Source organism: Amblyomma americanum, chromosome 1, assembly GCF_052857255.1.
Source record: "Amblyomma americanum isolate KBUSLIRL-KWMA chromosome 1, ASM5285725v1, whole genome shotgun sequence".
In the NCBI taxonomy this organism is placed as follows: Eukaryota; Metazoa; Arthropoda; class Arachnida; order Ixodida; family Ixodidae; genus Amblyomma; species Amblyomma americanum.
In genome coordinates, this window is record NC_135497.1 from 494,327,977 (window position 1) to 494,355,744 (window position 27,768).

Consider the following 27,768-nt stretch of genomic DNA (forward strand, 5'->3'; position numbering starts at 1 on the left):
CAGGGGGTCACCTTTATCTCGGCCATGGAAGAACAGATGTGGTAACTTGCAGACAGTGGCTACATACAGAGTGCTACAAAGTGGCGTTTCTGGAGTTCACCCATGGCAATAAACAGTCTCACAGTAAAGTATTCCTGCATCATGGTCGGCTCCTGAAGTGTCAAGCAAGAGTGATTTCTGCATATTTTCAACCAGTCTGCTGGCACTTAGTGATTGCCAAATGGCCATTACTTCAAACAACATTTCTGGTCATGTGCCACTCTGTGTCAAAAACAGGTGGCACCTTGCCCATTTTCAAAGTTCACTCGCACTTGACAAGGAAATGCGGGAACCAGTCAGAAAGGCAATGCAGCAAGCAATACGGCACTAGATGTAAACAATAGGATTTCAAGCCAGCATGATATGTCCGGCAGTCTGTCCCACATTTAAGAAGGGACGCAACTTTCAACAAAATTTAGTTTATTTCTAGCTTTATTTACATGAAATTTTTTGAGCAATTTAAAAATAATTTCATGACTGCTCTCATCACATGTCACTTTTTTATGTGCAGAAAATTATTTTCCGATATATATATTTTTCTTAAAACCTGCAAAGCTAAGAAAATATATGGCAGAAGGCTAGTTCAACATTCATTGTTCTTGCAGGGTGAAGTCATTCTTATAATTCTTTTTGTTTTTGCAAAGCTCAAATTTTTGTTTTGAATTTTTGAGATTCAGTGTTGACATAGTAAAGTGAGAAGACAATTTCATAAAAGAAATTTAAAATTCATAAATTTGAAAAAAAACAGTTGTCTAGACCTGGGCTGCGGCCCTAAGAGTGCAACGAAACAAGTGGTCCAGAAAACATAAAACTGTTGGGGACAAGTATGCTCCGTAAGGCATGTATCTAGGCAGAAAACCTTAACAGAGAAATTTGCCCGTTTCTTGAATGTTTCATCACTATCCACAGCCGCCGAGGTTCATGAAACATTTTTTACAGTACTTCCCAGTCGATTTCAAGAATTAAATTTGGGGACAGCAGTGTCATACCACGCGAAAGGAGATGCACCAAATTCTTGGTATTTTAGATTTCGCTGTGAAAATTCATGGAAGACCAGTCCCAACAGAAGTGTAGAGACCTTCTTTCAAAGAAAAAAATTTTTTCTCTATATATCATGCTCCAAAGTGAAAGATATCACCTTCATCTGGGCATTTTGCAAGAATTATTGTTCAGGAACCGGTTCTTGTCGGCAAAGTTTATCTCCGCATGTAGTCTGGTATTGAGATGCCCTGTCATGCCTCAAAAAATAAACTGTGGATGATGCCATTTTGGTTTAAAATGGAAGTGCTTAACAGGAGAAAAATTTGAAGATTTCTGCATTTTTTAAACTAAACTTGAAGTCTAAATTTAAGATAAATTTTTTGGAGTTTTGCCTGAAACCTTGATCTAGCACTGTTTGAATTAAACTTGAACCTTGCGTTGTTTTGTAATTTAATAAAAAGTACATAGATTTCTGCGGAAACGGCCACATTGAGGACCAGAAAACGCCATGTGGGCAACTGTGCTAGACAAAAAAAAAAATAGCCCATTTAGTTTCGCATATTAAACAAACTAGAAAAATATTTTTTGTTGGCGAGAAATAAATTTTTATAAAGGAGTTCCAGCGATGTGGTGCCAGCACCTGTTATGATCCGTCCGGTAAAACGCTGCTTTTATTTCCGGCCTTGCTAAACTCTAGCAATTGCTATTAGCATTGGACATATTGTGAGAAGATGGCGCAATGGAGCCATTTCAATGTTTTCATTTATTCTTAAAGAATATGTTTGGGCGGAATACTCATGGTATACAGGGTGTGCCATGTTATTCCCTATAGATATGACCTAAACGCAGCATTTAAAAAGCCAATCTGAAAGTGTTAGATGGATAAGCATTTATTATTTACATTGCAATTGACGAGGCATCAGCCTCACCGATTATTCAACTTCCAAAGCTGTGGTGTACAGCAAATGCAATGTTTAATAAACCATTTGCATTGAAATAAATCGGACACCTTGTATATGCACAAATAATGAAGGGGAGACTGCATAGTACAGCAAAAAAAAGGGGGTTATAACATCATGTGGCCTGAATTGGGAACAGCTGGGGATAAGAGTTAATGGAGAATACCTAAATAATATGTGATTTGCTGATGACATTGCCTTGCTGAGTCACTCACGAGATGAATTGCAAAGCATGATCAATGATTTAGACAGGCAGAGCAAAACGGTGGGTCTAAAAATTAACATGCAGAAAGCCAAAGTAATGTTCAATAGCCTAGCAAGGGAACAGCAGTTCACAATTGGAAGCGAGATGCTGGAAGTGGTCTTCTTAGGGCAGGCAGAGACTGTTGATCCGGATCATGAGAGGGATATAACTAGAAGGATAAGAATGGGGTGGAGCGTATATGGCAGGTTCTCTCAGATCATGAATAGCAGTTTACCAATATCCCTCAACAGAAAAGTGTACAACAGCTGTATCTTGCCGGTACTCGCCTACGGGGCAGAAACGTAGAGGCTAACGAAAAGGGTTCAGCTTAAGTTAATAAGGACTACACAGCGAGCTATGGTAAGAAAAATGATAGGTGTAACGTTGAGAGACCGGAAGCGGGCAGAGTGGGTGAGGGAACAAACACGGGTTAATGGCATCCTAGTCGAAATTAAGAGGAAGAAATGGGCTTGGGCAGGGCATGTAATGCGAAGGCAAAACAACCACTGGTCCTTAGGGGTAACGGAGTGGATTCCAAGAGAAGGCAACAGTAGCAGGGGATGGCAGAAAGTTAAGTGGGCGGATGAGATTAGGAAGTTTACGGGGATACGGTGGCTGCAGCTGGCAAAGGACAGGGTTGATGAAAGAGATTTGGGAGAGGCCTTTGCCCTGCAGTGGGCGCAGTCATGCTGATGATGATAATGATGTAGATGGCGTGCTCATATATTTTTGTCGGCATTCTTGGCGATATGAAAGCCTCGGTTACCTTCCTTTCAGCTTTACCTCTTGCCTTTGCAAAGAACACTGTGTTTTCAAGGGCACGGCAGCAGCCATGTTTCTTGCATTTACTACAGTGCATTGCCAAACGGGCATACTCCCACACGGTAGGCGAATCTCGGCCTGTATTCCAATTTGTGTCCCTTCAAGCTGGCTATCCTACTCTGCTCAGTTGCCAAAGTGTTACTAAAAAAGGTTAACAAAAGAAAAGTGCAATAACAGTGCAAAAAACGATGTTGCCAAACAGAAAACTAAACCTGTGATAATTCCTTATATTCATAAGATGGCACACATTCTGAAACATGTTGAGGCAAAGTTTCAAGTTCGTGTAGTTTTTCCACCCCCAAGAAGCTGTTCTCCTTGTGTGGCAAAATGGATTCAAACAAACCGAAAAAAGCAGAATGCCAGAAAAAGCATGTGACGGCGTTTGTGAAATGTGTAGCGGGCGTAGTTTATCAGATCCCGCTGACTTGTGGGAAATCTTACATTGACCAAACGGGCTGATGTATTAATGATAGCCTTGCTGACCATAATCACGCATTAAAGAACGGCACGGGTTCTTTCTTACCACATTACTGTAAAGCCTGCAGGGAAGAAGAAAAAATGCCAGGCGAAGCTGAAGGAAACAGAAATCCTAAGCAGGGGCAAAGATACTGCAGCCCGTGAAATTATAGAGGCGTTCCACATCAACAAAGGCAGAAGAGATTATGTAAGCACACTCTTGTTTACAATTGACAGAAAAGAAAGTGTCTCTTTAGATATGTGCTGAGACACATTTTTTTCTATAGCCATTTGTTACCTTTTTGTTTCTGCTTGTGCGCATGTGTAGGTCCCTCTTTGCTCTTGCCTTTTTGTCTGTATATTCACTTGCTTCATTACGTGAATAAACATTTGCACTTGTTTCGTCTGTCTTCCCCTAGCGTTGTCTGCTTTGCGCGTGTTTTCAAAACCACGCACCAACTTAGCCCCCGAGAGAGTATTACCGAATGGGATGTTTTTGAATGAGCCGCAAGTTGGAATAAAGGGCCGTGTTGATGGCCCTGAGGCGCATTGTGTTTGCTTATGTCTTTTTTGTTAACTCTTTCAGCTCTTAACGTTTTGCTTAACCTTGGGTACACCTTGGCAAGCTTACGAGAGGAGGTCTAAAATTTGTGGCCGTTAGTTGATGAACGAAAGACAAAGGTTGTACCAAAAGAGTCTATTTATTCAAAATCTCTCAACATATTTGCCATTGATGTCAGTGTGTTTCTTGTTGTGACAGATTTATTTTTCCTAATATGCTTTCAAATTATTCCTTTGTAGCTTTTGCAATTCACTGTTCCGAGTGGCAGTGGTCCTAGATGAATCTTCATTCACAAAATGGTGTTGGAATTCAACAAATCAATAGGTGGGCCTGAGCTCATAGTGAAAATGGTGCAGTATCCTTGTTCATTTTTGTTCTTTCAAGAATGTCGCCGTTGTCTTTGCACCATCTCCACATTTTTCTCATATTTATAGTCAGTATGTGTATTTGGAAAAGCACCATGAAGCAGTTATGCCTCTAAAACGGCATGGGAACGCCACTCTAAGCTTGACAAGACAGAACATTCATGCAGCAAAATGTATTGCCAAAGTCCACAAAAATTTGGAGCTCCTCGCATAAATGGCACCAAAAACATAGGCTTACTCGTTACCTGCCTGCAGCTTTCTTGACGTGAGAAACGTAACGCAGGTAAGGCATGGAACACACTCGCTTCCTCTCTTCATTGCTCTTCAAATTCTCTGTGTGTGTGTGTGTGTAGTTCTCATTTCTCCTCCTTCCTTTCTTGCTTTTTCACTGATTTTTTACAAGACTATACCCACCAAATCTTTGCTTGCGTGTTTTCGTGTTTAAAACGATGCGTTAGACATTAGTATATATAGATAACCCATACACATCAGTCGCTAAATAATTTACAATCGAATTTCCTCTTGAGCTGTTTTGATTCCAGCAGCTAGGAGATGGTTGTGATATCAAAGGTCGGTGTACGCCACTTGCGGCATAAAATAAACTGCAATATAACTGCTCCTTCTTTGTTTTCATTAACTGCAATGCTAAAACCAGCCTGTCTCAAGAGTGAGAATGACTACAAATTAAGAAGCAGTGACCTATACTGACCTTTGATGTCATAGCCATTGTCCGGCTGTCTAAACCGAAACAGCGTGAGAAAACAAATTGAATTTTAAATCACATAGCAGGCCTAGCTAAATACCATGTGGTGATGCGTGTATTCTAATATCTTATGCTTCACTACAGAGAAGACAAGATGTAACTAAAATTAGGTGTCATTTTCGAAAGTGAGTGACAGTATGACATTTACTGTGGCCTCCTTTTATTCTTGTTTAACTATGTTCACAATACATCAACCTTTTCATGCAGTTCAGATTATAGTAACTGCACGAAGCTTATCTATGTAATAAAGTACACTTCTTGTGCAATGTATGAAAGAACTTTGACTGGCACCTACAAAATGTGCCAACTTTCTTCTTTTGTCATGAGCATGTTTGCAATTCGTAACGGTTGGAGAAAGCTTAGCTAGCAGCACAAGCGGCCATCTCAGCAAGAATGAAACTATTAATGACCTCACTGACACCATGCCTGGCCTCATCTTTTTTTTAAATGCATATAATTTCATACATGTAGAATTGCAAGGGAAATTAAAATTAGCACAGCTCAAAACGGGACTAAGCCTTTGCAAGTTTGTTCAGAGTTACACTATGTGTATGAGCCTTTCAAATGTTGAGAACTGGAAGTGATTTCCTCACTAAATTCCCTTCAGATATAGTTTCATGCACCTACATTTCGAGCAATCTATCTCGAGTCAAGATACACTGAAGCTGGGTGCAACACTAATGAGGTGTATATTTCAGTGTTTGCCGTTCAGAAACTTTGTACGCCACAGCTTTCTGGAATATGACATTGCGCATATGAAAGATCTGTTTTTAGATGGACCAGCTTATTATTAGTCGTTATACAACCTCACTTACACAGCTTTAGACCCGATATCTAAAAGCAATCTTTGTACAATGTACAGTTATGAGCAGGTTTTATTGCTCTCTCAGTGCATAGCAGTCGTGAACCTCATGTTAACTAAATTATTTAAGTTGAAGTGCACTTTTGAGAGTAATTTTAAAGTGCTCTGAAAAATTTCAGCCCCCAAATGAATGCTGCATAACTACACACAATATAAGCTTCAGTTATGACTGGGCACAAATCAAACAAACTTAAAAGAACATTGAGGATAAATTAAAGTTGACCTGCTACTCGGCAGACTATGATATTCTAATGTCAAAGGAACTGCTGTCACCGAAAGCTAGCTTTAATAAGACGGAAAACACCAAAAGGTGAACTACAGGTGTTGTCATCACCAGCTGATTATGCAAGTAAACTGCGTGCGTGCGTAGGCACCAAATTTTGGGCATATCCAAAAAAGCCAGAAAATACCAAGAGGTTCCAAAAGCATTTGCATGATTGTAAAAGATGAAAATAGCCCAAGTTGTGGCAAATTTCTAACAAAAAAAAGCATTACCTAGAATATTTACCTGTACCATTCACGGCTTTTAAACCCAGAAAATACCACGAGGTTCTAAAACATTTGCATGATTGAACAAGATGAAAATAGCCCATGTTGTGGCAAATTTCTAATAAAAAGCATTACCTAGAATATTTACCTGTACCATTCACGGTACCTTGTTCTTCACAACTTCTTTCTGTTCCGCTCTAAGAAGAAAGTCCACAGAATAAACTGTTCTGTGGTCGTGGAATGCACTAAATAAAAAAAAACGGACAGCCTAGTTGTCCCAGATAAATTGCCCAAACGGCACTCTTTTACGCCATGTATTCATGTAGTCGCTTACGCACTAAAAAAAAACTGGGACAGCACAGTTGTCCCAGATAAATTAATCACCTCCATTAAACTTATCCAATACCAGCCTTTCGGCAGACATCGTTGCTTCACCGCCTCACCGGCGTCGATGCAAACAATGAAAGCGAAAAAAATACCCATCTTGAATTAAACTTGTCCAAGCGGCACTCTCGTAGTCTAATAGTCGCCGCAAGCGCCAGTCATCGTTGCTGTCATCGAAAAGCACGAACACCCAGAGGCGGCAGGGCGCCGCCATTTGCAATTACCGGCGTCGCGTCTATTTTCCACACTTTGCCATGGGAACAGCTGCTCCGCGTGCGCGTTGGCGTAGGCAACCATGGCATGTACACAGTTGTCATGGCAACAGCTGCTCCGCGCGCGCGTTGGCGTAGGCAACATTTAGCTTGTCTGCAGCGGCTAGCAAACGGAAATACGCCGGCACCGTCGTGCCCTATCGACGCTTCAGAGTTCCGCCGCTACGGGAGGATCACGGCGCTGTCGGCGCGCGGCGAACTTTAGGTTGGGGTCCCTATTGCTCCGTCGGCACTCGCCGACTACGAGACCGGGCTGCTCGCGAGGATGACGGAGGCTTTACACAAAGCCCGTCGGAATCTGAGCACTGCTCGGGCCCAGCAGAAGGCGCAGTATGATCGCTCTCACCGGGAAATTCACTACAAACCGGGTGACCTGATGTTGAGGCGCAATCACGTCCTGAGCGACGCCAGTAAGAAATTCTCTGCTTCTCTGGCGCCGAAATGGACGGGTCCGTATGTAGTTCGGGAGAAACTCTCCTCTCTCGTCTACAGGCTGGCGGACTTGACGCTAAGACCGACCGGCGGACCGGTGCATGTCTGTGATCTCAAACCCTACTTTGACACAGGGAACGAGTGGCCGGTGGAGAACACCCTCCCCCGCCAGCAGGCAGCCGCACCGAGAGGCAGGGCTCGACAACAGAGCACAGCGCCTCGTTACAACCTGCGTCCACGGCAGAACTCTGGCCAACGCGCAGGGAGTAATCTCTCCTGCTTAATATGAACGGAACACTCCTTCCATATTTCGCACCGTGACTTCCAGAGCGAGCACACTCTTTCTCTTCGGAAAGGGCCGAGCGAAGTTAGATTAGCTTAAACAAAAAATATGTAAAATGGGAGAGTAAGAAAGAAAAGACAGCCTTGCAGCCGCAGGCCAGCCTTCGCATCGAGCCCGGAGGAGAGCTGACGGGCGCGGAGACGACCGTTTCTGCTTCGAACATCCGAAGCCAGCCCGTTTGGAGGGCAGCCACATTCCTGAACCAAGAGCCCGCTGTCACCGCCGAGCAGCCATGCCGAAAAACAGCTTCCGGTCGGCCGTGGGACGAGCGAGCGAGAATTCGGGGAAACCGCCGCCTGCGAAAACTGTGCAGAGGAGCCGCCTTGGAGTCCTCCGGTCCCCGCGGCAGCGGCTTCGCCACGAGAGCAGCTTGGAATTCCGCTGGGGGAGAGAGAGAGAGAGGGAACTTTATTGAGAGAGAGAAAAACTTTATTGGGAGAGAGAAAAACTGGGCCCGCCTCGCAAGCCCTCGGCGGCAGCGGGAAAATGGGTCGACGCTCCTTTGCCGCCCCCGCCGAGAGGAAAAGAGGCCGAGCCAAGAGCGAGCGGTGCAGCCAGTTGAGTGGAGGCCTGCTGAACGCTATGCAACGGGACAACCCGGTGCGTAATTGTCCCGAGGCTGCCTGCCGCCCGCGCGTCCCCGGAAAGCTACCGTGGCTGACTGATCCTTTGAAGCAGGACCTGCGTTCATCGACCCCCTTCACTACTTGGCTCCACGGTCGTCCTTGGCGGTCGTCTGCACTTCCTTCCTGTCCTGGCGTCCACGGCCATCAACGACGGCACCGGTGGCTGTGAGCTGAAACTTTCCTTAATTGGTTTTAAAGTTAAACGGCCTTTCGCCGGCCCCACTCGGTACTGATATGCTTGGGTATCGGGACCGAGGTCTTCACCGCATGACGATGAACTCTGCAGACGACGGAGGGAAGCCTTCAGGAGGGTTGGCAAATTTGAAGGTTTATTTACATATTTACAAGAGAAGCAGGGAGACCAAAAGTCAGAGATGAAGTGCCGTGAAACCAGCCAAATCGCGGCTTAAATGCAGTGGATATTCCCTAGGCACCTAGCTAGGGAAACCGGTGGCTGATCAAGCGTCCAATGGGCAAACACACTCTTCATAGTCTCTTCCCTAACCCCGTGACCGCTCCGTCCCCACAAACACGTGCACAGGCGATAAGGAATCCTGGCGCCTTGAGGTCCTGGAATGCTGTTTCCGACCGGTTGACCAGGTGCATAAGGTCGTTGGCTTAGCAGGCGGTGATGCCCTCCGTGGGAAAGAGGCGTCCTGGAATGTGGTTTCCGACGGGTTGACCATGTGCATAAGGTCGTTGGCTTTGTAGGCGGTGATCTCCTCCGTGGAAAGATGCGTCCTGACGGCCCCGGGAATTCCAGAGGGTAAGATGAATCAGCCGTGTCCGCCCCCGCTTTGTCTGGTCGCGCAAATGCAAGCGAGCGAGGCGGGTCCGGCGCCTTTCTTCGGATCTTTCTGCCGGTCCACGTGAGGGCGCAGTTCGGGAGCAATGCCGCATTCCATACTCCGGACGAAGGGATGAGAAGCCTTTCGTCACAGCTCACCGTCGCCAGGAGCCGTTCCTAATCCTCTTCTCAGGATGACAGCACCTTTGGTCAAACATAGTTCGATGGCGCCGGCTCGTCTGTTCCCGCTGTCGGGGCCTCCGATCACAACAATCCGTCCGCCGCCAAGAAGACGCCACGAAGTGGTTGCAGCTGGTCGGTGCACCACGAATGGGCGTCAGAGTCCCAGTCGGCCTCGTAGTAGTCAGTCCACTCGACCTGCACAGCTGGCAAGGGTTCTCAACGGAGCATTAGCGATCCGATCTGAGCTCAGCCCCTACCTCCGGCTAGGCAGCACGCGGCCAGCCTCAGAACATTGCCAGGTCTTTAATACAGAGCAATATGGCTGCAAATTTTGGATGACTTAACCCTCGCCAACAGCTCACGCCCGGAAGTCTGCTGAACCAAAACTAGTTCCTCTTTGTTTTTCCTTTTTTCGCAAAAGACATGCGTCTGAAATTTGGTAAGGAACTTTTTTTTTGGCAATGAGGTAGGTAAGGAGAAGCAAGAAAAAAACAAAAAACAAAAATGATACGGTAGCTTTTCTCGAGCATTAGGACATTTTACGCCAGATTATGCAGGAAAGATACGACTGAGACCGTCGGCATTCCCGTTTTCCCACCCTTTTCGGTAGCGGATCTCAAAGTTGTGCTCTTGAAGCGCTAGACTCCAGCGCAAAAGTCTTCCATTCTTTGGCGACACATTTCTCAGCAGGTTAAGGGGCAGTGATCAGTTTCTATGGTGAATCTCGAACCTGCCAGGTAGCACCTCAGTCTCTGGGTGGGCCACACCAAACAAGCACATTCTTTCTCATACGCACTGTAAGCCTGCTTCCTTGCGGTCAACTTTCGGCTTACAAACAAAACCGGATGCTCTGCTCCGAGATCGTCGTGCTGGCTTAACACTGCTTCCATGCCCCTCTCGCTAGCATCGCACTGAAGGATGAAGGGGCGGTCATACGTGGGGGCTCTTAGCACAGGTTGCCCCATTAATGCCGCCTTTAAGGCCCTAAACGAGCTCTTCTTAGCATCGTCCCAAATCACCCGAACTGGCTCTGCCTTTCTTAGATTGTCCGTCAGCGGACTAGCGATTTTGGAGTAGCTGGAGATATAGTTCTGATAATATCCGGTTAGACCCAGGAATGCTCGTATATTGGTCTTAGTCACAGGTCGGCGGTACTCCTGAATGGCTTGCACCTTTGCGTCCAGCGGCCTTCGGGCTCCCCCTCCGATAGCATGCCCTAAGTATTCTACCTCAGCTTTTCCAATCTGGCACTTCTCAGCCCTGATCGTGAGGCCGGAGTTCTGCACCCGGGTCAATACTTCCCGCAAATGACGCAAATGTTCCTCCCAGCTGTGCGAGAAAACCACTATGTCGTCGAGGTAAGGAAGCGCAAAGTCTTCCGTCCCCCTGAGAACACGAGCCATTAAGCGGGAAAAGCAAAAGGGGGCATTTTTTAGCCCAAAGCTCATCACGAGCGGCCGGAAGGTACCCATGGGTGAGATAAACGCCGCGTAACGGCTCGCTCTTTCTGTCAGGGGCACTTGCCAGTATTCCCGCGTTAAGTCAAGGGTTGACACATAGGTAGCCCGGCCAACCGTCTCGATTCTTTCCTCCAAATTAGGAATTGGGTACAGCTGGTCGCGTGTTATAGCATTTAGCCGGTGGTAATCAATGCAAGGTCTCGGGTCCTTGCCAGGCACCTGCACCATCATGAGGGGAGAGGTATATTCACTGTCTGACGGAACTATAATCCTTATCTCTAGCATCCGTTCTATTTCAGAACCTAAAATTTCCTTCTGCCGCGGAGAGACTCGGTAGGGCCTAGAGCGAATCGCTTCGTCCGATGTCAGCTCAATGTCGTGTTCTATGCGATCCGTTCTCCCTGGCTGGTCCGAAAAAACAGCCTGGAACTCGCCCAGCAGTCGCTGCAGGTCCCCCCGTTTCTCTGCACTCACGCTCTCCTCTGCCCGAATCCTCTCGAGCAGGTTTTTGAAGGGTTGTGATTCGGTCTCGCCCCCTGGAAACACAAATTCTGTTTCCACTTCTTCTGGTACATTTAGTGCAAGGTGGACAAGGGCTTCGCGTTCCCTGTAAGGTTTCATGAGATTCGAGTGATAAACTCTCGTTTCCTTTCTCCGGCCTGCCATCCTAACCACATAGTTAACGTCGGATAGCTTTTCAACTACTTCGGCAGGCCCTTCCCACTGAACAGCGAGGTTGTTTGCCCGTGAAGTAGCTAAAATCAACACTTTGTCACCTACAGCAAACGTACGCTGGCGCGCGTTTCGGTCATAGTACCGCTTTGCTATTTGCTGAGCGGACTTTATGTTATTCGCTACCATCTCCTGACACGAGTGAAGCCGATCAAGCAAGCTCAGCACATACTCCACCACGGTAGGATCGTCGCCGGTTCCCTCCCAGGCCTCTCTTAACATCCGAAGGGGGGATCTCAGCGATCGCCCGTACACCAGCTCCGCCGGACTGAAGCCCGTGGCCTCATGCGGCACCGAGCGGAGCGCGAACATCGTTGCTGGTAGGCAAGCTTCCCAGTCCTTATGATGCTCATAGCACATAGCTCTTAGCACGCGCTTCAAAACCGAATGCCACGCTTCGACGCTGTTACTCTGAGGGTGCCTGACCGAGCTATGAACTATGCGTATTCCACATTTTTCCAGGAAGGTAGTAGTCAGTGCGCTCGTGAAGACGCTTCCCTGATCGCTTTGTAACTCAGCCGGAAAGCCAACGCGGGAAACGTCGACAACAACCCGTCAACAATGCCCACCGAGTTCACCTCCTTGAGCGGAACTGCTTCGGGGAACTTGGTCGCCGGACAGGTCATAGTTTGTATGTAGCGGTAGCCCGACTGAGTCACTGGTAGAGGACCGACTACGTCCACCACCAAACGACGGAAGGGTTCGCTAATCACGGGCACTAGCTTCATCGGAGCCTTCCTCAAATCCCCTGGCTTTCCGACACGCTGACAGGTGCCGCAGGACTTTACAAACTGCTCGACATCCCTGAAGCAGCCAGGCCAATAAAACTCCTGTAGAAGCCTAGCTTTAGTTTTCTTCACTCCAAGGTGGCAAGACCAACCCCCACCATGGCACAATTTAATGATGCCTGCGCGGTATTTCTGCGGCACCACGAGCTGATCAAACTGGACCCCCTTTGAGTCCTTGTAATATCGATACAACACTCCGGAACGGTTACGGATCGTAATGTTTTTCGTTGCTACACTTTCTTCGCTTGTCCGGCTGGATGAATCGCGAAGTGTAACGTCCGCCGCCTGCTCGGCTGCAATCATGTCTCTATCGACTTTGGCCAGATCCAAAAAGGGTTCCAAGCGTGGCTGCACGACATTTGACCCGACCCCCACTGAGTCGCCCTTCGGCTCAGAGACTGGTTCCTTGCACTCGGCGTCGCATCTGTTCCTGCCGCGAGCCTCTCCGCTCGTCTCAGAAGCATCGCCTCCTGGGTTTGCCCCCTGCCTGACCCGTCGTGGGAGAGCCTTCGTTCTTCCTACGATTTACTTCAGCTGCAATCTCGCGAGCCTTCGCACGAGTGAGCGCCTGGACGGCTCGATCGCCGAAACTACGACCCTCTTCCTGGAGCATCTGCTCCGACCGATTTGAAAAGAGGTACGGAAAATTTTCCGGCAGATTCCGTGATGCCGCTGCCTCCGTTTCCAGAACGCCAAACGGGCCCTCTATTCTAACTCGTGCGATCGGCAAGCATGCGCTATTCTCTTCGGCCACCTGCCTAATCCATGCACATTCCCCAGTAAAATCAGCTGCGTTCACGTACGTGGGGTGGATTACGTCTATGGTGGCCGCGGAGTCCCTCAGAACCCGGCACGGTTTTCCATTAACCTGCATGTCTTTCAGGTATGGCTCTAGCAGGCGCATGTTCTCATCGCCCGCCTCCACCAAGGAGAGAACGATTTCCTGCTTCCTGCAAGCGCGGGCGATGTGACCGGGCTCGTGACAACGGAAACACACTGGTTTCTTTCTGGCTTCAAAAGCCTTATCCCTCTCTTTTTAAGACGCCCCCTTTGCGGGGTTGCTTGATTCTGCTTTGTGGCCCTCGTTCCGCTCCCAGTTGCGGCTTGCTGCCCCTCCTGTCTGGATCCGTGGAAATTTTTTTTCTACTTTAGGGCTTACGGGGGCACGCGCACCCTCTGCTACGCGCTTGGCATGGAACTCTTCGGCCAGCTCTGCTGCACTTTCTAGTGTTTTATTTTCCGGCCTGTCCTGCACCCACACGCGCATTTCTTCCCTCAAAGAGCCAAAAAACTGCTCCAGGCAGATCACCTCTATTACTTTATCGTGAGTTCCGTAAGCCTGTTCTCCATTTAGCCATTCCTTCAGGTCTGCCTTCAGGTTATACGCAAAATCCGGAAATGACTGGTTAGGCTGTTTTCTGGCTTCCCTGAAGCGGCGCCGAAAGGCCTCTGCGGACAGGCGATACTTTTTTAGGAGTGCTGCCTTTACTTTAGTATAGTCTGCCGCCTCTTCTTTTGCCAGACGAGCGAGTACTTGGGCCGCCTCACATGTAAGAATGGTCAGAAGTTTCTGCGGCCAAGACTCGGTCGGGAACTCGCAACTTTCACATGCCCGCTCAAAGTTCACGAGAAAGAGTCCTATGTCCTCTCCAAGTTTGTACGGTTGCAAGAGGTCCTTTATTTTTATTTTTGATGCTGCCTGGCTTGCCACTGTGTTCGGCACCTCTAGCCTAGTGCGTTCTGCCTGTGCAGCCTGGGCTATCTGTAGATCGAGCCGTTTTTTCTCGATCTCTCTTTCATGCTCTTCGCGCTTCCTCTCGTGCTCTTCGCGCTTCCTTTCGTGCTCCCTTTCCTGCTCTTCGCACTTCCTTTCGTGCTCCCTTTCCTGCTCTTCGCGCTTCCTTTTTTGCTCCCTTTCCTGCTCTTCGCGCTTTCTTTCGTGCTCTTCGCGCTTCCTTTTTTCTTCATCCTCTCGCTTCTTTTGTTCCCTTTCCTTCTACAACTCCTCCTTTATTAGCTCCCAACATTCTACTATCTCCTCCTCGTCCGCACCGGAATCCTCAATTGCCCTAATCAATTCAGGTTTTCTACGGATCGACCCACAATCAATGCCCAATTCCCCGCATACGAGAACTAGGTCTGGTTTGCGCAGCTTCTTCCAGTCCATGACTATTTAAGCAACGGCAAGTCTCTACTCACGTGGTCAGAGGAGCCCCGGCTACCTCTTATACCAACCTTCGATTACCTAGGCTAACAATTTTCCAAAGTTGTAAAACCTGGCAATGCTCTAAGAGAAAGACCGCGCACTTACCATACCAGAGTCAGGACCAAGCGCAGACCATCCCACCGCTGCCAACCAGTTGATATGCTTGGGTATCGCGACCGAGGTCTTCACCGCATGACGATGAACTCTGCAGATGACGGAGGGAAGCCTTCAGGAGGGTTGGTAAACTTGAAGGTTTATTTACATATTTACAACCGAAGCAGGGAGACCAAAAGTCAGAGATGAAGTGCCGTGAAACCAGCCAAATCGCGGCTTAAATACAGTGGATATTCCCTAGGCACCTAGCTAGGGAAACCGGTGGCTGATCAAGCGTCCAATGGGCAGACACACTCTTCATAGTCTCTTCCCTAACCCCGTGACCGCTCCGCCCCCACAAACACGTGCACAGGCGATAAGGAATCCTGGCGTCTTGAGGTCCTGGAATGCTGTTTCCGACCCGTTGACCAGGTGCATAAGGTCGTTGGCTTAGCAGGCGGTGATGCCCTCCGTGGGAAAGAGGCGTTCTGGAATGTGGTTTCCGACGGGTTGACCATGTGCATAATGTTGTTGGCTTTGTAGGCGGTGATCTCCTCCGTGGAAAGATGCGTCCTGACGGCCCCGGGCATTCCAGAGGGTAAGATGAATCAGCCGTGTCCGCCCCCGCTTTGTCTGGCCGCGCAAGTGCAAGCGAGCGAGGCGGGTCCGGCGCCTTTGTTCGGGTCTTTCTGCCGGTCCACGTGAGGGCGCAGTTCGGGAGCAATGCCGCATTCCATACTCCGGACGAAGGGATGAGAGGCCTTTCGTCACAGCTCACCGTCGCCAGGAGCCGTTCCTAATCCTCTTCTCAGGACGACAGCACTTTTGGTCAAACATAGTTCGATGGCGCCTGCCGGGCTCGTCTGTTCCCGCTGTCGGGGCCTCCGATCACAACAGTACACCACTCGGTGAACGCGGTCCTTCTCGGCCGTAGGGCAGTTTTAAGGAGGGGGGGGGATGTGGGGATACACGCGAATACCCTGTCCCATAGTAACGGCCGCGCGTAATTATCACGCGATGTTATGCGCGCGCCTTTCGGGAGGTTTGCGAGGGAGGGCACTAACGCCGCTTCCCCTTCCTTTCGCGCCCCGCGGAAACGGCGCCGCGGAGACTTTCCCTCTTTCCCCTCTTAGAAAGGAGAGACCTCCTCTCCACAGCGCAGGAGAAGGCGCGTTCCTCCCGAGGCTCGCTCGTCTTCTGGCGGGAGCTGTGCACGCGCGCGGACGCACATCTGCCAAGGGGACCGCTGCCCTTATCGCCCGGCCACCATGTGTGAACTGACCGCCGTGAGCGAGGAGCCACGCGAGGTGAGCAGAACCTTCCCCCCCCCCCCCCTTCCCTTTTGTCCCTTTTCACCCTATACGCGAACGGAACACTTCCTCGTTACGGCGGTTGTTTTCTTGCCGGTACTTGTATTGCTCGGGAGCCATAAACGCTCGTCCGGGTAAATACTCGGCTTTGTGTCCTCTAGCCCGAACCCACCGTGGTGGCGACTTACTGCACCGCGGCTTGGGGGTCACAGCTCTGACTGCTAGGGCTGGCACGTTGGTACCATAGAGAGCGACTACTGCTTCTAGCCCTTTGAGCGTTATTACAAGAGTAACCCCCATAAACTGCAAAAACTTGCTTTGACTGCGTTCCGCACACTGGATAGGCAGGCTAAGGCAGCGCGCCCAGGTGGCAATTTATGGTTGATCGCGAGTGCTTGGTCAGCCACTGAACGCTGCTGCCAATTGCTGCAGTGCCGCGTGTCAGCCACAACGTTTTCAGCGCTAATACATGCAGCCATATATATATATATATATATATATATATATATATATATATATATATATATATATATATATATATATATATATATATATATATATATATCACCACCTCCTCGTACTTTAAATCACGATTGAGGCATCCACTACGCAGGGAACCAATTATATGCTCTTCATTTCCTCAAAATAATCGGCGTTTAGAACATTGCCAACGCCAATGAACACAGTGAACGCCGACAGCTTTCGTTTTGTACGTCCTGGATTAGCTGAGCTAATCCATATTATTTTTTTTTCTCTCCTTGCGCCTTCGGCTGGCATTGCATCCGCAGTATGCCCCGCGCAGGCGACGTGTTCCTGGTCGGCTGGGTGAGGAGCGGTACTCTATGTGTGAAGCGTTAATCCCGCGTTGTGTATACTTTTTGATATTTTTATGTCTGCGATGCACTCGCTTACCTGCTTTTATTATCCAGACGAGCTTAAACCGCCACACTTTTCCAACTACAACGCTCAAACTCACTGAATGCAGCGACGCAGCAGCGCAGACGGCCAGCTTTTCCCCTCCGGTATTCGAAGGCAGCGCCGCGCGTGACCAACCGCTTTTTTTTCTTCAGCGCCTCCCATCGAAACCCGCTTCGCTCTTGCCACTACAAAGCCTTCTAGAACAGTGTACTTTTCGCGAAGACAGTAGACGTTGATCCAGCGTTTTTGTCGGTCTCGTCGCGCCTGTTTCGCAGAGAGGAGTGATTTTATATACATATTGATAAAACTTTTGCTGAAACCATTCAATTGAATATATTTACAAAGCAGTTGGAATTCAGAGTAAAACAAGTAACTGGAGGGATTTCTGAAGAGCTGAACAATGTTTTTTTTTTTTGCTCGGGAATAAATTAGCCATGGTAGCTAAGAATATTGTGATGACCCCCATAATGCGCAGGTCCACACGGGACGGAGAGGCAAAGAGACACCGTATGGCTCAGTTTAAACAAACAGGTATATTCAATAATTACACATGATTAAGGTTAAACATCAGAGGCCGGGGCGTCCGAGCTTACGTGCCGACGACTTCATGGGGGCGATGGAGTGGCTCCGGAGTTGGGCTCGAGCGGTTGCTGGCAGAAGCTGCACGCCGTCGGGCTTCGGCGCTGAAGGCCCTCTTGGCGAACGATGTCGTCCTGAGCGTCTATGCAGTAGAATTTCAATAGTCGTCCGTTTCTTCGAGGATGGTTCACAAACCCTTCCTCTAGTGTCGTTCGGCTTGGAAGATGAACAGGAGGCGAGCTTGTAGATGAGGACAGCAGAGCATATTTTACAACATACATATGCAGAGAGTTAAACTGGAAAAAGCAGAACTGAATTTACAAAAGAACAAACTTTGCACTACTTTACTCATCGACCGGGCAGGTTAGTGCCTAAGTAGCATCACATTACATGCTAAGCATGGAGCCCCAGCTCAGACTGGACTGCATCCGTTTACATGTGCTTTTAAGCACTTGATTAACAAAGGACTAAGGGCGGTCATTTCCAGTGGCCCGCCCAAAGCATCAATTCTCCAATCCAAAATAACATGCGAGATGGGGACCACCCCTTGGGTTGGGCTTAGCCTCGACCCCAGAGTCTGTTAACAATACAAACTAAATAAACAACAAAAACGCCACCACTCTCTCTCAAGTGAGAGTATACACAGGCTCTCTCTTCGGAGCTAATTCACTAGCGCCTGTCTTTCCACATTCTTGGCGAGTACTGCCTGTCTGTCTGACAGGTGTCCGTCACGGCCCTTCTGGGAAGCTGTGGGTGCCTTCCCGGCGATAGCCCACGACAAAGGGGGGGGAGGGAAAGAATGTTGTCTTCGCGGTAGCGCATAGCGTCGGCTGTGGTACGGCGCGCTCTGGCCCGCTGACAGCTCCCTTGTCCTGGAATGTGCCCGGAAATTGGGGAGGATAAAGCCGGTTTCCCCGGGGCGGCGGCGGGTCCGGTTGTTCTGGTCGTCACTCAAAGAGCATGGCTGGGTAATTGATGATGCCGCTGTCACGGGTCTCCGTCTACGCCGCGCCGTCGAACGTGGATCCTCGTAGCACACACGGAATGTCACACTCGCTCACCCTCCCGAAGAATGTTCTCCGAACATTTTAGTCCACGCAGCTCCCCTTGTCTTTCTGAATCGCCTCGCACAGTGCGTCCGACAAAACACTTTTCGCTGCACTCAACACCACTGCACACCATATGCCTCCGCTGTCAATACTGGCGTCTCCAGGGGCAGCACTGATCTTCTTTTACAGATAAACATGAAACTCAGCACCCAAGCCTCTCCTTTCTAGTCCAAACTGGACGAAATAAATTTACCACAGTTACAAAGGAGCTCCCACTTCTAGCACGATCACGGCACAGACAAAAATATAGATAACGAAAGGAAGTAGGGCAGGTTCTGCATGCGCTCCGCATGCTCTCCTGTGAAGGTGTTACTTAATGACAGAAAGGTTTAACTACCAACTCCGATAACTTAACACATAAGCACATAGCAATGTTATGAGCTGCGGCATTACACAATTCTAACCAGTTCACAACTCCGCTCTGTTTACGCCATTAGTCCGACTTAGCTTTCCGATTTCGCAGCGGATATCGGCCTTCATGAGTCATACTAAGTAAGTCTGTGCCCCTTTGTCTGCTTTGGGACTCGCGAGGGCTCGTGGCAGGAGCCTCTCCTGGCGTTATCTGCGCGGCAACCTCGCGCGCTTCTTCTTCTAGCAATGCATGAAGTAAATCCGGTGGCATTCCGGCCGTCACCTCGGGCGCCTGCCGAACAAATGCAGGAGAGGGCGTTTCTTGCGAACTATCTGCGCGCTCCGCTTCACTTCTGTCCCCATCAAAATCCGCGCTTTCCCTTTCCTCATTTCGTGAATACTGAACCGGTGCCGACTTGAGGCGATTTGCGTGTATCCTTATCAAACGCCGGTTCACGTCTCGGACTCTGAAGTTTACCGGAGAAAGCTTCTCGACAACCTCGCACGGTCCTCTCCACTTCGTCTGGAACTTACGAGCTAGCCCAATCTGCCTTTGGCAGTTTTCAATGTACACGCTGTCCCCCACATCAAAAGGCGCGTCTCTAGCACTGCGATCGTGCACCTCCTTCCTGCGCTTCGCCGCTTTCTTTAAGGACTCCTTTGCGATGTCCCTCGCCACTTGCAAGCGCGATTCTAGCTCAACCTTATAGTCGTCCAGTGAAGCGTATGGGACACGACGGGGGCCCTCTGGCACTTCACTAGGCTGGTCCGGATCTCGGCCGTAGAGAAGAAAGAATGGCGATTCGCCCGTGCTCTCGTGTGCTGCGGAATTGTAGGCAAACATTGCATACGGGAGCCACAAGTCCCAGTCCCGCTGGTCGCGCGAAACAAAATGCGACAGGAACCCGGCCACGGTTTGGTTCAGTCGCTCCACCGCGCCGTTGCAAGCCGGATGGTACGGTGTTGTCTGCTTCTTAGCGATCTTAAGCAGCTCGCAAACTCTCCTCATTAGCTGCGACACGAAGTTCGTTCCCCGATCTGTCAAGAGTTGCCTCGGGGGTCCATGTCGGAGCACGATCTGTTCGACAAATGCTCTTGCAACCGTGTCTGCCTTCTGATCTGGGAGTGCTACCGCTTCCGCGTATTTTGAAAGGTGATCGACAAATACTAAAATGTACTTGTTTCCGGAAGTGGTCGTGGGCAATGGGCCCATTATGTCCATACCTGTCCGCTCGAAGGGAGCCGAAACCTCAGAGAACGGCTGAATTGGAGCTGGTCTTCGTCCCTTGGGTGTTTTTCTTTCGAGACAGGAATGACACTTCGCACAGTAGTCTCTAACATCCTGTCGCATGCCACTCCAAAAGTACAAACGCTCCACACGCCTGCGTGTCTTCGCTACGCCAAAATGACCGGCGCATGGCGCATCGTGAAACGCGCGAAGAACCCTTTCTGTCCACGACCGAGGTATGACGACTCTCTCCCAAGCGGTTTTCTCTAATCTCCCTTTCCTGGTTGGCCTCGTGCGCCGACACAGGGTGCCGTCTTTGTCAATGAAATAACCTAGCTGTTCGGGGTGAGACGGTGCGCCCTCTAAGCTTTCGATTATTCGCTTCAGGTCAGGATCTTTGCACTGCTCTGTGCGTAATTCGGCGGGGTCGACTACGGGGACAAACTCATCTATAGCTGCCACGGCAGCTGTGCGACTGAGTGCATCAGCATTCAGATGTGTCTTTCCTGACTTGTGCTCAACTTCAAAGCAGTATTCCTGCAGGTGTAGATTCCATCTAGCGAGTCGCGAGCTAGGGTCCCTGACACTCATCACCCATTTCAGAGGATGGCAGTCTGTGACTAGCTTGAATTTGCGGCCGTAAAGGTAGCATCTGAAGTGCTTTACTGCCCAGACAACGGCGAGGCCCTCCCTTTCCGTAGCTCCGTACTTTTGCTCTGTGGGGCTCAGCTGTCGGCTAGCAAAAGCAACGGGATGTTCTTTGCCCTCGATAACCTGAGATAGCACGGCACCAACTGCGAACTTTGACGCATCTGTGGCCATAACGAAGGGCAAATTAAAATCCGGGTGGCGCAACAGCGGTGCACTCATTAGCTTCCTTTTCAGGGCCCCAAAAGAATTCTCCGCGTTTTCGTCCCAGCGAAAGGCGACATTTTTGGCTGTTAAGGCGGTGAGCGGCTTAGCGAGCTTGGCGAACTCCTCTATGTGCCTTCGGTAGTAACCGATCAGGCCGAGAAACTGCCGGACCTGGCGGACGCTAGTCGGGGATGGAAAATCCGAGACACACCTTAGTTTCTCAGGGTCCGGTCGCACGCCGTCAGCTGAAACAACGTGCCCGAGGTATTTCACCTCGTTTTTGAGGAATTGGCACTTAGAGGGCTTCAGCTTGAGACCCGCTGCTCTTAGTCGCACCAAAACCTGCTCAATATCGCGCAAATGGTTCTCAAAACTGTCACTGTATATGATAATGTCATCCATATACACGAAGCACAGCCTCCCCAGAAGACCTGCCAGGATAACATCAGCGGTTCTCTGCCAGACAGCAGGGCTGTTGGCCAGACCCATCGGCATTCTTTTCCATTCATAGTGCCCTGAGGGCGTGTTGAATGCCGTTTTCTCGGCATCTGCCGGATCCATTGCTATCTGCCAGAATCCCGCCGCCATGTCCACTACCGTGAAGTACCTGGCAGAGCCCAGCTGAGAAAGCGTCTCCTGTATATTGGGGATGGGGTATGGATCGATGCGAGTTACGGCATTTAGTTTGCGGTAGTCCACTACCAATCGATACGAGCCATCTGGCTTTTCCACCAATAGTGCTGGTGCTCCCCAGGGTGACTTTGAGTGTTCGACAATGCCGCGATCAATCAGGTCCTGCACCTGCCGCTCCATCTCCTCACGTTGGGAGTAAGGAATCCTGTACGCACGCTGGTAAACGGGCGATGAAGTGCCGGTTTCTATCCTGTGCTTTATAACGCCACAGCAGCCCAAATCCAGGTTGGACGCGGCGAATACCTCCGAGTAGTCGTTCAGCAAACCAGCCAGAGCCTCCCTCTCCCTGGATTTTACGTGAGAAAGATCGAACGACACCTTTGGAGCAGCCGAAGGACTAGCATGCTCTACAGTTGCGAGTACCGTATCGGTGGGCTCACGTTGCTCTATCGCAGAGGTGAAGAAAGCCAATGTTTTGTTCTTGGGAAGGCTCAGTGGCTGCTGGCTACAGTTAACCACCCGTAGGGGCACTCTGTGGGCGTCATTAACTGTCACGAGGCACGCGGCTGCCTTCAGGCCATTGCTGAGAGAGTCGACCGGCTCAAGCACTCCCACGGCGCCGCTCTCTACATCTGAAGGCACAAACGCGTACAAAATGTGCTCCGACCAAGGAAGGACGACCGCCTCCTCGACCAGCCGGACGGCAATCCGCGAATATACCTTCTCCAATGATCCCACTGTTTGACGGGTGTCAATATCGGTAATGCGAATCTCAGCCCCTCTCCTGTTCAAAAACGGAACTTTTGAGCCGCCCGCATTAACCTCTTCCTCAGAGAATGAGACTACTACCTTCCCTTTTCTCAAAAAATCCTGCCCTAATATACCTGACACTCCGTTTGGCAGAGACACCGTGTCCGGGCATACGTAGCAGGGGTGCTCCAATGCAATTCCGCCGAGAGAGAAGTGTAACCGGTAGAGTCCACTTATGCCAAGAGGATCCCCCGTTATGCCTACAAATTTGGTTGCCATACCACCAGACGCTTCCAACACCTCGCGGTCCCCCTTCCTTCGAAGCGTGTTAAAACTGCTCTCCTTAAGCAATGTCACCTTTGACCCCGTATCTATCAACAATTCCATACAACAACCATTTACCTTGCAACGCACAACAGGGCATGCCTCGTCGGCCACACAAACTACCACCACCTCATCATCTACTGCTCCCTCCCCACGCTCCTCAGGCTGGGGAGGACTAACTAGTTTTTTGTCTCGGTATCTGGAGCCCCGCTGTAGGCTTGCTTAGGGCGTGTCTCGCCTGCTTCTCTTTGTGGCTCCCCACGGCGCACGTTTTGGCAGAACCTGGCGATGTGTCCGCGACCCTGGCAAGCGAAGCATACGATTTCTTTAAAATCTCGCATACCGCGCCTGTAGCTTTGTGGCGGTCTCCGGTTTCCAGCGAATGGGCGCTGTTGAGCGCGCGCTTCAACCTGGCATTCTACCTGCTGAGATAGCAGCTGTTCTAAGCGATCTAACCGCTCTGTCAAGAGAGCAACCTCAGGGTTGAGCACCGCTCTCTCTATGACGCGTACTCTCGCTGCGGCTGTCGTTAACGCCTCATTTTGTTCCTCATCCAATGCGGCCTCCACGGCTTGGTCGAAATTGCTCGGCTTGCGCGAGAGCACGAACCGGCGCACGGGGTCTTGCAGACCAGCCACGAACAAAGCGGTCATTTCCTCTTTAAGTAGATCCTCCGCGTATTTCTTCCTTAGCTGGTCTCCTTCCTCCTCCCTGCTTAACGTATCGCGTGCTAGGCGCTGAAGCCGCGACGCAAATGTTCGCACGTCCTCCCCTACCATCTGTCCGGCGTCACGGAACCTCTGTACCCGCACGTGACGTGGTTCAGTGTCGAAATGCTCAAACGCGAGCTTCTTAAATTCCGCAAATGATTTTGTGGATTTTACTTTTTCGTCTCGCCATGCAAAATCATGAGCAGCTCCTGCCATCTTACACCTCGCCATTCCCAGCATTTGAGCATCGGACCATCCCCCCATTTTCCCAATCTCTTCTAGCATGGAAAAGAAATCGCAGATTGGAACCCCTGTCTTATCTCCCGTAAACGTCGGAATGACGCTTCCTAATGCCAGCATGCTTGCTCCGAGCGACGGCTGTGGAGTGGGAGCTCCCTCAGATACAGTCTTTTTTTTTTCAAGCCCTCCAGTGCCGCAAGCCTCTCAAATGGGGGTAAAAGTCCCACAATCAGTCCCGTGATTCCCTTTTGATTACAATTTTGAAGTCATGAATGTCACAGCATTCAGAGGACATTTGCTTTTGAGACCCCACTTCTGACACCAGTGTGATGACCCCCATAATGCGCAGGTCCACACGGGACGGAGAGGCAAAGAGACACCGTATGGCTCAGTTTAAACAAACAGGTATATTCAATAATTACACATGATTAAGGTTAAACATCAGAGGCCGGGGCGTCCGAGCTTACGTGCCGACGACTTCATGGGGGCGATGGAGTGGCTCCGGAGTTGGGCTCGAGCGGTTGCTGGCAGAAGCTGCACGCCGTCGGGCTTCGGCGCTGAAGGCCCTCTTGGCGAACGATGTCGTCCTGAGCGTCTATGCAGTAGAATTTCAATAGTCGTCCGTTTCTTCGAGGATGGTTCACAAACCCTTCCTCTAGTGTCGTTCGGCTTGGAAGATGAACAGGAGGCGAGCTTGTAGATGATGACAGCAGAGCATATTTTACAACATACATATGCAGAGAGTTAAACTGGAAAAAGCAGAACTGAATTTACAAAAGAACAAACTTTGCACTACTTTACTCATCGACCGGGCAGGTTAGTGCCTAAGTAGCATCACATTACATGCTAAGCATGGAGCCCCAGCTCAGACTGGACTGCATCCGTTTACATGTGCTTTTAAGCACTTGATTAACAAAGGACTAAGGGCGGTCATTTCCAGTGGCCCGCCCAAAGCATCAATTCTCCAATCCAAAATAACATGCGAGATGGGGACCACCCCTTGGGTTGGGCTTAGCCTCGACCCCAGAGTCTGTTAACAATACAAACTAAATAAACAACAAAAACGCCACCACTCTCTCTCAAGTGAGAGTATACACAGGCTCTCTCTTCGGAGCTAATTCACTAGCGCCTGTCTTTCCACATTCTTGGCGAGTACTGCCTGTCTGTCTGACAGGTGTCCGTCACGGCCCTTCTGGGAAGCTGTGGGTGCCTTCCCGGCGATAGCCCACGACAAAGGGGGGGGGGGGGGGGAGGGAAAGAATGTTGTCTTCGCGGTAGCGCATAGCGTCGGCTGTGGTACGGCGCGCTCTGGCCCGCTGACAGCTCCCTTGTCCTGGAATGTGCCCGGAAATTGGGGAGGATAAAGCCTGTTTCCCCGGGGCGGCGGCGGGTCCGGTTGTTCTGGTCGTCACTCAAAGAGCATGGCTGGGTAATTGATGATGCCGCTGTCACGGGTCTCCGTCTACGCCGCGCCGTCGAACGTGGATCCTCGTAGCACACACGGAATGTCACAATATCAGTGTAGAGACAGCAGCATGCTGATTACCACAGCAGGTGTCGCCATTAAGTCCAGCTTACATGCCGCAATATGTCCATATTTCTCGTGTTTAGCGCTTTTAGGTCAAAATAATGATAAAAACTACTTATTCCGGACTTTCGATTTGGGACTGCCTTACTACACAGACATCCAAAACACTATAGTTCCATCCTCCTTAAACCACTGACCTTAATCAATTAAACGCCGTTGTCGTACTTAAGTTGGTCACTGTGCATACACCAGGGGCTTCAGCGAAAGTTTTCAAAATTTCAAAAAATAGAGTGGTCGAAAAAAATGTTTAGGTGATGAACTGTCAGCCCTGACAGATGCCAGTAATATAGAAAACCGTGCACATTATATAGCTAAATAACTGAAATTTACTAAACCTTTGATGAGCGTGGTCCGGCGGTTATGGCCAATATTCGTAGCAATTAAGGCAATGCGACATTGGACAACGCAATGCCTCATCGGTTTTTTAATGAAAGAAAAACTCCTTCTTTAAACCCTGGAACACAGAAAAGTCTCGTCATTTTTTCTGGACAAAAGTTTAAAGAGAGCGCGCGAGGTGTGCGGGAAGTTTAGTGCAAACACAATGTGCGCTGGAAATACCTACTGCGCCCAGTTCGAACAGTCTACGCTGCTGCATCGCAGCATGCATTATGTTTTATTTGGTGACCCTCAGAAATGATGGCTACGCAGTTGGTGTCCAAGTGACGCAGCAGCAGAAAGTGTATACCGCGCGGTATAGCAGCGCAGCTTGCAACTGTCACGAGGGGGTTGCATTTGCATATCCAGGCTTGCGCCCCTCAATCGCTCTGCTTCGGGACTCTGAAAAAATATGCCCCAGAGTTCCAGCGCTGCAGGGACTTTAGAGAAGCACTTTTTTTTTATTTCGATGCAATAAAACAGGAACACGTGATGTGGAAATGCGAGAGTCAGTAACGTATGCGGCGCTGCTAGAAGACAGCGAACACATCCCGATTTCAGGTTATTATTTTCTATCTAACCCAAGACATACGCCATCACGTGGTTGTTGCTTTATATATTAGACAGGAATTAACCTTCACTGAAATGCCCCAACAGCTAATTAATAATAATGATAGTGCATCACTTTTATCACACTGTCTACAGACATGGTCATAGGCGCTGTATACCGGCCACCCAGTTCAAATTTACAATCGTTTTACACTATTATGGAGACCATTCTTTCCGCTTTGAACAGGAGGAACTATAATTCTGTAATTATTGCCCGTGACCTCAATATAGACACTTATTATGGAGACCTAATTACATATTACTCTTTGTTATCGCAATTGTATAATTTCACAGTATAGTGCAATCGTATAATTGCACAGTATAGTGCAATCATATAATTGCACTATACTGCAGTATTGTTTACAGGTAAATCACTTAAGGAACGTACACTGCTAATACAGAACTATTTCACGTTTCACCTTGGTTTGTAGCAAATAAACTTATACTAAACAAGCCAAAAACTAAATGCGTGGTTTTCCATTCCCGACATATTCGTGTTAACAGCGGATCTCTGCAAATATATCTTGATGATGTCTCTCTGGAGCTAGTGAGCACCATTAAATATTTGGGCGCAGACAGTAATTTTAACTGGAAGCCGCACATTGATAACCTGTGTTCTAAACTAGCGTCAGCGTGCTATGGGCTCTTAAAAGCGAGGGAATTTGTTTCGATACTTCGGTATTAAAAATTATTTGCTTCGCTATTTTTCATGTTCATATCATATACTGTTGGTAATCATGGTATTCCACATTTAAAACTTATTTGGGCCAAATTTTACGACTACAAAATAGAGCGGTGTGGATAATCACGTTTTCCGGTCCATTTGATCCATCAGTCCTTTATTTTCCAGCTTGAAAATACTTCCTTTCACACTGTCATCCGAAATGAAAATTGTCAATTTAGTGAATAACCTAATGTGCCCCTATCACTCATTACCATTTAGCATGTTTGTGATTCCTACACGTAACACTAGAAATGCCACTATCATAAACTTTACGCTTCCAGTTACTCGAAACACATACGGTCAACGGCTAATTCAATATCACGGTACAAATATATGGAACACCTTACCAATAGAGGTGAAGACCGCCAATAACTTCCATAGCGCAGCAGCAAAACAGGGGACAAACACAAGCGCTATACTTCCACTAAGGCTTTATTTGGAGCACACAGAATCTATACATGAAGAAAAGAACGATACCTGTCAGATCAGACAAGATAATTTGTGAACAAACGCTTAAAAAGCACATGCAACACATTTCACCGGTTGGCATACTGCTCCGAGTCCAAAAATGTCATATCTTTCTTTGTCAGCGACAATGACGGACTGCTGACGCAGCT

General features: G+C 49.0%; 1 protein-coding gene across 2 annotated transcripts in view; it reads left to right on the forward strand.

Annotated features, from left to right (window-relative positions):
* The window catches only part of LOC144116100 (uncharacterized), an 82,738-nt gene that overhangs the window by 41,087 nt on the left and 13,883 nt on the right, over positions 1-27,768 (forward strand). The gene's annotated exons all lie outside the window — the stretch shown is intronic.